The sequence below is a fragment of the Triticum aestivum genome, chromosome 3A, assembly GCF_018294505.1.
Source record: "Triticum aestivum cultivar Chinese Spring chromosome 3A, IWGSC CS RefSeq v2.1, whole genome shotgun sequence".
In the NCBI taxonomy this organism is placed as follows: Eukaryota; Viridiplantae; Streptophyta; class Magnoliopsida; order Poales; family Poaceae; genus Triticum; species Triticum aestivum.
In genome coordinates this window covers 132351438-132359984 of record NC_057800.1, presented here as the reverse complement: position 1 = coordinate 132359984, position 8547 = coordinate 132351438, and positions in this window count along the sequence as shown.

Here is an 8547-nt window from a genome sequence, read left to right as displayed (position 1 = left end):
GGTAAACGAAAGCCCCTGGCGTATTGACCGTACCTGAATGTACGGGAGCAAGTTGTCGTAAATGAACATATAATAAAAAAGGGATAAATAATCCAATAATAGACTAATGTTGTGCATTGTTATTTAAATAATACGTCGAAGCGTACTAATACAAGTAGTGCAATAGGCAGAAAATGGGACTATTTGACATGTCCTATCGGAGGGCAAGCTGCGTATGGATAGTAGAAAGCGGGTATATCGGTTATTATTAGAGACCACCTGGGGGTTCCTGTGTACATATTAGCTTCTTGCCTCCTTGGTTGTTCATTCCCGTAATGTGTCCAGCAATCGTACTGCCGGAAAGGGCTTCCAGAGAGTTAGGTCCTGAAATAGAAAAAATGATAAAGGTATACAGCCCCTAGGGCGGTTAAGCCGCCTTGCAGGACGTGCCCTGATTGTGCCCCCGCCTATGTCCATGGTATTTTGAGTACGTAATTATGTATGCGCGGCACAGATTTCATCGCTTGACTGGGACTAGGACGGGGGCCGAATTGCTAGGCGAGCTCTGAACGTGCCAGGCGATCCTGTTGCAGTTTACTCCGGACTCGCTTGAAGGTGTCCGGGGGCTGTATCGCCGAATTAGTGGTTTGTCTTAAAAGGTTGCTTTGTGCTTCTGCTACGAGGGCCGCAGTGTGCTCTTCCGTGCGGAGCGAGCGTTTTGTGTTTCCATTGACTGTTATGACCCCCTAGGTCCTATCATATTGAGCTTGAGGTATGCGTAATGCGGTACCACATTGAATTTTGCAAATGTGGTTCGCCCGAGCAGTGCGTGATAGTCACTGCAGAACGGGATGATATCGAAGATTAACTCCTCGCTTCGGAAGTTGTCCGAAGATCCGAAGACCACTTCTAGTGTGATTGACCCCGTGCAATGGGCCTCTACACCTGGGATGACGCCCTTAAAGGTGGTTTTGGAGGGTTTAATCCTCGAGGGATCTATACCCATTTTGCACACTATATCCTAATAGAGCAGGTTCAGGCTACTGCCGCCATCCGTAAGGACTTGAGTGAGGTGAAATCTATCGATGATGGGGTCTAGGACCAGTGCGGCGGATCCGACATGACGGATACTAGTGGGGTGGTCCCTACGATCACAGGTGATCGGGCAAGCGGACCATGGGTTAAACTTTGGGGTGACGGGCTCCATCCCATAGGCGTCCCTTAGTGCACGCTTCCGTTCCCTCTTGGGAATGTGGGTTGCGTATATCATGTTCACCGTCTTCACTTGTGGGGGGGAACCTCTTCTGTCCTCCCGTGTTCGGCGGCCGAGGCTCCTCCTCGTCATCACTATGCAGCCCCTTGTCCTTGTTCTCGGCATTTAACTTGCCGGCCTACTTGAACACCCAGCATTCTCTGTTGGTGTGATTGGCTGGCTTATAGGGGGTGCCGTGTATTTGACACGAGCGATCAAGTATGCGATCCAAATTGGACAGGCCCGAAGTACTTCTTTTGAATGGCTTTTTCCGCTGACCGGATCTAGAGCCTCTGAATCCGGCATTGACTGTCGTATCATCGGTGTTATCGCCGTTGTTGCGGCGCTTTTGTCTGTTACCACGTGGTCTGCCATTGGCATCTTTGGTATCCGAAGTGCCCGGATTCCTTGATGTGTTGTTTCTGCGAGCCAGCCAGCTATCCTCGCCCGTGCAAAAGCGGGTCATGAGTGTCGTGAGGGCTGCCATAGACTTCGGCTTCTCCTGGCCGAGGTGCCGGGCGAGCCACTCGTCACGGATGTTATGCTTGAATGCCGCTAAGGCCTCTGCATCCGGACAGTCGACAATTTGGTCTTTCTTAGTTAGGAATCGTGTCCAGAATTGCCTGGCCAATTCCCCTGGCTGCTGAGTTATATGGCTCAGGTCATCAGCATCCGGTGGTCGCACATGAGTGCCCTGTAAGTTTTCAAGGAATGCGTCTTCCAAATCCTCCCAACTGCCGACGGAGTATGCTGGCTAGCTATTCAGCCAATGCTGAGCTGGTCCTTTGAGTTTTAGTGGGAGGTACTTGATGGCATGTAGATCATCGCCGCGAGCCATGTGGATGTGAATGAGGAAATCCTCAATCCATACAGCGGGATCTGTTGTACCATCATACGATTCGATATTTACAGGTTTGAAACCCTCCGGAAATTCGTGATCCATAACTTCATCAGTGAAGCATAGGGGGTGTGTGGCGCCTCTGTGCCGGGCTATATCACAACGTAGTTCATATGAGTCTTGTCTACTGTATTCGGCTCGGCCGGATTGACCTTTAGTGTATCCGGCATGACGATCATTGTCCCGCATTGGCGCGCGCTCCCGTGACCCATATATCGACCTTGCATGTTTTGCCCTGCTGTCCAATACGTCTCTCAGGTCCCGTGTGTTGCCCTGGTCCTTGGTATTTTTGTTTGAGTGGCGGCGGGGTGCAGGCTGGACTTCAGGCTGAAACGCCTCTCTAGCTCGGCCACGAGGTGGCCGGTCAGTCGCATCGTACACTGGTGATGTGGGTTTCAATGCTTCCTCCTCGAGGTTAGGTAGCAACCTGCGCTTTGGGTAACTCTTGGAGGGGCGCTCGAGTTCGTATTCCTCGGCCGCAAGGACTTCGGTCCATCTATCTGTTATCAAGTCTTGATCAGCTTGAAGCTATTGTTGCTTTTTCTTCAGGCTATTTGCTGTGGCCATAAGCCGGCGCTTGAAGCACTCCTGCTCGACGGGATCCTCAGGTACGATAAATTCTTCGTCGCCGAGGCTCACCTCGTCTGCGGAGAGAGGCATGTAATTGTCCTCCTCCGATTTTCCATCTGCTGCCTGCTCTGGAGGGCTAGCTTTTCGCCTTCCCGCTCTACATTATGCTGGAGGGGACTGTGGTTGTCTTTGGCACTATCCGGAGTGTTATTGTCTCTTGTGCCAGTATCACTACTTTTGCTGGGGCGGGACTTAGAGCGGCGCCGCTGACGTCGACGCTTGGGTTGCTTCTTGGAGGGGTCATCCTCCATTGTCTCGTCGCCATTGCCTTATGTGGGGGTGTCCACCATGTATATATCATATGATGAGGTGGCGGTCCAGCGCCCTATGGGCGGTGGTTCCTGTTCGTCTCCTGCATCGTCGTCCATACCATCGATGTCTTCGGAGTCGAAGTCGAGCATGTCGGTTAAATCGTCGACAGTGGCTACCAAGTGGGTGGTGGGAGGGCAGCGAATTTCTTCGTCGTCCGCATCCCATTCTAGCAGGACATAGTTCGGCCAAGGTTCTCCCGTCAAGGAGAGAGACCTTAATGAATTTATCACATCGCCGAAAGGCGAGTGCTGGAAGATATCCGCAGAGGTGAACTCCATGATCGGTGCCCAATCGGATTCGATAGGCACGGATGCAGGCAGCTCGGAGTCCATGGCCGGAGACGAATCCAGTGGTTCGGCAACACGGCTTTTGTAAGGGGTGAAGTCAGTATCTGGCTCCATCGCCACTGAGAGTGCGGCCTCCATGGCGGGGTCCATCCCTCCATCATCGGATGCGCAGTTTGCTCCGGATTGAAGGCTGGTGTAGTTGCAGATGCGATCTCCCGAACACTGTCCGACGACAGAGTTATGTCATGCTCGCCGTGATTGTGTGGCGCACCTGACATGGGCTCGAATCCGTCGAAGATCAAGTCTCCGCGGATGTCGGCAGTGTAGTTTAAGTTTCCGAACCTGACCTGATGGCCCGGGGCGTAGCTCTCGATCTGCTCCAGATGGCCAAGCGAATTGGCCTACAGTGCGAAGCCACCGAATACGAAGATCTGTCCGGGGAGGAAAACCTCACCCTGGACCGCATCGTTATCGATGATTGAAGGGGCCATCGAGCCTTATGGTGTCGGCACAGTGGAACTCTCAATGAAAGCACCAATGTCGGTGTCAAAACCGGCAGATCTCGGGTAGGGGGTCCCGAACTGTGCGTCTAAGGCAGATGGTAACAGGAGGCAGGGGACACAATGTTTACCCAGGTTTGGGCCCTCTTGATGGAGGTAATACCCTACGTCCTGCTTGATTGATATTGAAGATATGAGTATTACAAGAGTTGATCTACCACGATATCATAGAGGCTAAACCCTAGAAGCTAGCCTATGGTATGATTGTCAATTGTCCTACGGACTAAATGCTCCGGTTCATCTAGACACTGGAGGGGGCTAGGGTTACACAGAGTCGGTTACAAGGGAGGAGATCTACATATCCGTATTGCCAAGCTTGCCTTCCACGCCAAGGAGAATCCCAAACGAACATGAGACGAAGTCTTCAATCTTGTATCTTCATAGTCCAATAGTTCGGCCAAAGGATATAGTCCGGCTGTCCGGGGACCCCCTAATCCAGGACTCCCTCAGTGGCCTTCGGGATAAAGTGGCTCCTGAGTCATTCTACCTCCTACAGTCATTACTCTAACAGCATGATCATTCATATTATTATTCATTTCATTCAGCAATTCACTTTGAGATTTAGCAACTTGTTCTAACTGAGTTTGGACCATGGAACCATGTTTACCTACACTTTTGACATCATTAAGAAATTCTAAACAATAAGTCACTCAAGCGATCAATCATGTAGGAATTTTGTTTTAATTGTTTCATAACATTTGCATTGAAAAGATCTTGCTTAATAATGTAACTATGAAATTCATACAAGCATTGACTAGGAGATTTATTGTAAGGAATATAACCATCATCAAACTTTGTAAGAGAATTTACCTCTACCACCTGTGGTGGTGTGTCGAGACTGTGTATTTCTTCAACAGGTGGTAAATTCTTAACATCTTTAGCTTTAATACCTTTTTCCTTCATACATTTCTTTGCTTCTTGCATATCTTCAGGACTGAGAAATAAAATACCCCTCTTCTTTAGATTGGGTTTAGGCGGTGGCTCGGGAAGAGTCCAATCATTATCATTCTTCAATATATTATTCAATAGTTCCTCAGCTTATTCAATAGTTCATTCCCTATAAACACAACCAACACAACTATCTAGGTAGTGCCTACAAGCATCAATTAGTCCATTATAGAAGATACCAACTATTTCACTTTTCTTAAGAGGATGATCAAGCAAATCATTAAGTAATTAGAGAGGCCTCCCCCAAGCTTGAGGGAGATTCTCTTCTTCAATTTGCACAAAGTTAAATATTTCCCGTAAGGCAGCTTGTTTCTTATGAGCAGAAAAATATTTTTCAAAGAAGTAATAAATCATATCCTGGGGACTATGCACACAACCAGGAGCAAGAGTATTATACCATATCTTAGCATCACCCTTTAATGAGAAAACAAATAACTTAAGGATATAGTAATACCGATCTTTTTTCCTCATGAGCAAATAGGGTGGCTATATCATTTAGTTTAGTAAGATGTGCCACAACAGTTTCAGTTTCATTGGAAAGGATCAGATTCGAACAAACTAATTAACTCTAGATTAACAGAACAAACTTAGGATCATATTTCATTCTAGCATTCAAATATTTTTCTTTCAACTTGCATAGTAATTCCTTAAGATCATCCCTATCCTTACAAGCAAGAAAATCCCTAGCTACCTCTCCGTCCATAACATAACCCTCGGGTATGTTAGGCAATTCATATCTAGGAGAACTAGGTCAAGTAGGTGTTTCATAATTTTCAGTTTCAACAAGTTCATCAGTTTCAGTAATTTCATCAATTTCATCAGTCTCAAATTCTTTAGCTTTAGCAAGTTGTTCATCAAGAAATTCACCCAGTGGCATAGTATTATAAAGAAAGGTACTAGCATCATCAATAACATCATTCATAGCAGAATTCGCATTATCAACTACTTGTGACATATCAGAATTAATAGTAGGTGGTGGTGTTGCAAGATTACTCAATACAGAAGGTGAATCAAGTGCAGAACTAGATAACAGTTCCTTACCCCCTCGTCTTAGAGGGAACGATATTGGTTATATCATCCTTAAGATTCTTCATAGTGATCAACATATATAAATCCCAAGTAACTCAACAAATATAGCTATGCTCCCTGGCAATGTCGCCAAAAAAGGTCTTGATAACCCACAAGTATAGGGGATCGCAATAGCTTTTGAGGTAGAGTATTCAACCCAAATTTATTGATTTGACACAAGGGGACACTACAAAAAAAGGCACTTTCGTGATGATACGTGTTTGTCACAGTAGGTCACGTTTTCTGTCATGCATGTACATCCATGACGATTTTATGAAAGAATCAAGATAGTCATACCTGTGCTGTCGTAGAAGTGTTCCATGACATTACCAAAATTATCATCACGGAAGTGTCAACTTCCATGAAGATAAATCACGCGACATGGAAGTGCTTTCATCAAGGGCGACCGACACGTGGCATCCACCGTAACGGGTCGCCGTTAAGCTATCGGGTCCTGTTTTGGATCTGATAACCCGCTAACAGCCCGGACCAATGAGGATTTTCCACATGTAAAATTCTCACTGGCCGGAGGAAACACGTGTTGGCTCACTGTTGGGACAGATGTCATCCATTCATTGGACAGGAGGCGCCTATGATACGTCGACACGTGGCACGACCCAACAGAGGCCCATTCCGATGAAAAGGCCGGGCCTGTCAAAATAAGAGGGCCGGCCCATTAGCGGCCTACTTGAGTCAGGCCCATTTACAAGCACAACCCATACAAGTTACATAAAATCGGCCCATCAAAGGCCCATTCTACATTTGACAATTTCCTGCCCATCGTCTGGTTTAGCCCGTTAACGGCCCGCTACATCTTTGGGCCCAATTGCGGCCTGAGCTTCTTTCGGCCTGTTAGCAACCCATCGTCAGTTCTCGCCCGTTAACGGCCCGGAATGTCTTTCAGCCTTTTCTCGGCCAATTCTACAGTTGGGCCAATTCTAGCCTGCCGTGACATTAGGCTTGTAATCAGCCCATTCCGTAAATGGGCCAACTCCTAGCTCATTTTGTCTCTCGGCCTATTAATGGCCCACACAACAGTTGGGTGATATGTCTCCAACGTATCTATAATTTTTGATTGCTCCATGCTATATTATCTACTGTTTTCGACTATATTGGGCTTTATTTTCCACTTTTATATCATTTTTGGGACTAACCTATTAACCGGAGGCCCAACCCAGAATTGCTATTTTTTGCCTATTTCAGTGTTTCGGATAAATAGAATATCAAACGGAGTCCAAACGGAATAAAATCTTCGGCAACGTGATTTTCTCACTGAACGTGATCCAGGAGACTTGGACCCTACTGCAAGGGATCAAAGAGGTGGTCACGAGGGTGGGGGGCGCCCCCCCTAGGGCGCGCCCCCTGCCTCGTGGGCCCCTCGGTGCTCCACCGATGTACTCCTTCCTCCTATATATACACACGTACCCCCAAACGATCAGAACAGGAGCCACAAACCTAATTCCACCACCGCAACTTTCTGTATCCACGAGATCCCATCTTGGGGCCTGTTCCGGAGCTCTGCCGGAAGAGGGCCGTCATCACGGAGGACTTCTACATCATCCTAGCCCCTCCGATGAAGTGTGAGTAGTTTACCTCAGACCTTCGGGTCCATAGTGAGTAGCTAGATGGCTTCTTCTCTCTCTTTGAATCTCAATACAAAGTTCTCCCCCTCTCTTGTGGAGATCTATTCGATGTAATCTTCTTTTTGTGGTGTGTTTGTTGAGACCGATGAATTGTGGGTTTATGATCAAGTCTGTCTATGAATAATATTTAAATCTTCTCTGAATTCTTTTATGCATGATTGGTTATCTTTGCAAGTCTCTTCGAATTATCCGTTTGGTTTGGCCAACTAGATTGGTAGTTCTTGCCATGGGAGAAGTGCTTAGCTTTGGGTTCGATCTTGCGGTGTCCTGACCCAATGACAGAAGGGGCAGCAAGGCACGTATTGTATCATTGCCATCGAGGATAACAAGATGGGGTTTATTTCATGTTCCATGAATTTATCTCTCTACATCGTGTCATCTTGCTTAAGGCGTTACTCTGTTTTTAACTTAATACTCTAGATGCATGCTGGATAGCGGTCGATGAGTGGAGTAATAGTAGTAGATGCAGAATCATTTCGATCTACTTGTCACGGACGTGATGCCTATATACATGATCATGCCTAGATATTCTCATAATTATGCTCAATTCTATCAATTGCTCAACAGTAATTTGTTCACCCACTGTAGAATACTTATGCTCTTGAGAGAAGCCACTAGTGAAACCTATGGCCCCCGGGTCTATTCTCATCATATCAATCTCCATCACTTTTATATTGCTTTGCTATTTACTTTGCTTTTACTTTTTACTTTGCATCTTTATATCAAAAATACCAAAAATATTCTATCTATCAGATCTCACTCTCGTAAGTGATCGTGCAGGGCTTGACAACCCCTGATCACATTGGTTGCGAGTAACTATCGCTTTGTGCAGGTACGAGGGACTTGAGCGTGGGCTCCTACTAGATTGATACCTTCGTTCTCAAAAACTGAGGGAAATACTTACGCTACTCTGCTGCATCATCCCTTCCTCTTCGGGGAAAACCAACGCAAGCTCAAGACGTAGCAATAA